This window comes from Dermacentor silvarum, chromosome 5 (genome assembly GCF_013339745.2).
Source record: "Dermacentor silvarum isolate Dsil-2018 chromosome 5, BIME_Dsil_1.4, whole genome shotgun sequence".
NCBI classification, from domain to species: domain Eukaryota; kingdom Metazoa; phylum Arthropoda; class Arachnida; order Ixodida; family Ixodidae; genus Dermacentor; species Dermacentor silvarum.
The window spans coordinates 158,726,304-158,728,389 of record NC_051158.1 but is presented as its reverse complement, the minus strand read 5'-3'; the positions used below and the strand labels follow the sequence as shown (position 1 = coordinate 158,728,389).

The window sequence follows — 2,086 nt, the reverse complement described above, 5'->3', positions numbered from 1 at the left end:
CTAGTGGGCGGAGCCTCGGAAGCTGTCCGAGCAAAATCGAATGCGGCACAGCAGTCCCAAGCAGTCCGGGACTGTCAGGGACTGATAATCAAAGAGGCCCACAGTTACAGTTGTTGGTCAGCGCCTGCGTTACGTCTGGTTGTCGCCCCTGCCCCTCATCTGCTCACGCTGTATGCACTTGCAATGTCAAAACGGTCGCACACACTGCATGACACACACGCACTCAAGTCGCGGAAACAAATCGAAGTGCTTTTTCTTTAATTCCTATATCGGGGTCACGCGTGTGTGCGCTGCGCCTCCTCGAAGTGCGGCCTGTTGTCCAGTGGCACCGTCGTGTGACGCGAGACTTCTTGCAGCACGTTGCCCAACAAGTCCCTCGTGGTCGCCATGCCTCCCAGGTCCTGGGTGTGGACGCGGTCCTCGTTGAGCGTCTTCTCGACGGCGTCCTTGATCAGGTAGGCGCGGTCGCGCAGCCCGAAGTGCTTCAGCATGTCCACCGCGGCGAAAAAGCGGCGAGGTTCTTGCCCACCAGGTAATTTCCGGTGTTCCTGGTGGCCGTCTCGAAGACCGCACACTCGCGGCCGTAGTTCCGGCCGGACGTGATAGCGGGTCCGCCGGTGAGGCCGCACACCATGTTGACCAGGATATTGCCGTACAAGTTTGGCACGAGCATGACGTGTGCTAATTGCGAATTGTGTCAGAGCAGCACAAGCATTTAGGGCTATAAGGTTCGCTCATAGCATCTAAAAAAAAAAAAACAAACGAGTTAACAAAGTTCGCACCCAACGAGCGATGGATCCGACCGGCGGCCTACCACCGTCGTGGTCCTTCCTTCCTCCCTGGTGATTGCCATGGAAAGCGGTCTTGTTCAGTGACTCTACAGCTTTATGACCGTGGCTATATTTCCCTTCATACCCTTTTCCGAAGCAGGCTATAATGAGGCGTAGCTATATATAAGATTACACATCTAATAAAATCGGCAAAGCACTCATTTGAAGCGGTTTTTTTTCCACAACGCCCAACAAATCACATCTACGAGTTCTAAACAAGGCTTATCATGTGCAACATATTTATCGGCCATACTAAGCTGCATGCGCTAGTCCTCGTCTCGTTGCGTTCCCTTATACACGTCAATTCCGAAACCGGGCAGTCACAGCCTTTGCTTCGTTTATAGTGTATACAGTGTATAAGAGAGGATGTGCGTGCACAGTATGTCTGCATATACCTGGGAGGGTCGTCGCACCAGCTGCAGGCAGCAGTTGTCGATGATCATGTCCTCGACGGCGACCTCCGGGTACTCGCTGGCCACGTCCAGGGAGCTCTGCAGGAAGAGGCCGTCGGAGAGCTTCATGATGTTCGCCTTGTGCACCACGGTGACCTTGTTGCGCTTGTGCGTGCGCGCGTACTTGAAGGCGTAGCGAACGATCACGGTGGACTTCTGGCGCGTGATGATCTTCAGGCTCTCCACCACGCCCGGGGCGCTGGCATGCTCCAGCCGGCTGTACTCGCCTGCGGAAGAGAGCGGCGGGTGTACCATTATACACGAGTGCTGTGTCGGCGATAGTTTCTAATGCGTAAGCATTTCTATGCGTATACCCAACGAGGAAACCTGTCCGTCCGTCCCGCAAGACGAATGCAATGGCTCATATCCATGTAAGCAAGCAAAAAATGCAATTGCTCATACCCACGTACGGCACAGGATACAAGCGCTCAGCAAAGTGAAGCGAACAATTCAGACATTCATTGAAATCACCCATAAACAGGGTCGCCGGAACCTGGGGGGGGGGGGGGCAATGAGGGCAGTCGGGGGCCCCCACTGGCTTTAAACCAATTCCCCAGTGGTTTAGAATGCCCCCGCACTCAAAACTGTTTTGATCACTATATATATATCGTTTCTGCCTTTCACCTCTTATTTTCCTTCCTTCCTTCCTACGGTGAAGGGAAAGAAGGGGACACTAACGAGAGGAAGACGAAGACTCTGGCTGTTGCCTGAACGCCATATACATGGCTTGTAAATATACATTCTTCTACACTCGTAGGCCTGGTTTCTTCCTGTAACATTTTGGTGGAAGGTGCTGGGTACCAT

At 53.3% G+C, this 2,086-nt stretch overlaps 1 pseudogene; it reads right to left on the bottom strand.

Annotated features, from left to right (window-relative positions):
* Nucleotides 1-235: 235 nt before the first annotated feature.
* On the bottom strand, nucleotides 236-1,537 carry LOC119454514 (isocitrate dehydrogenase [NAD] subunit gamma, mitochondrial-like; annotated as a pseudogene).
* Between the last annotated feature and the right edge of the window lie 549 nt (nucleotides 1,538-2,086).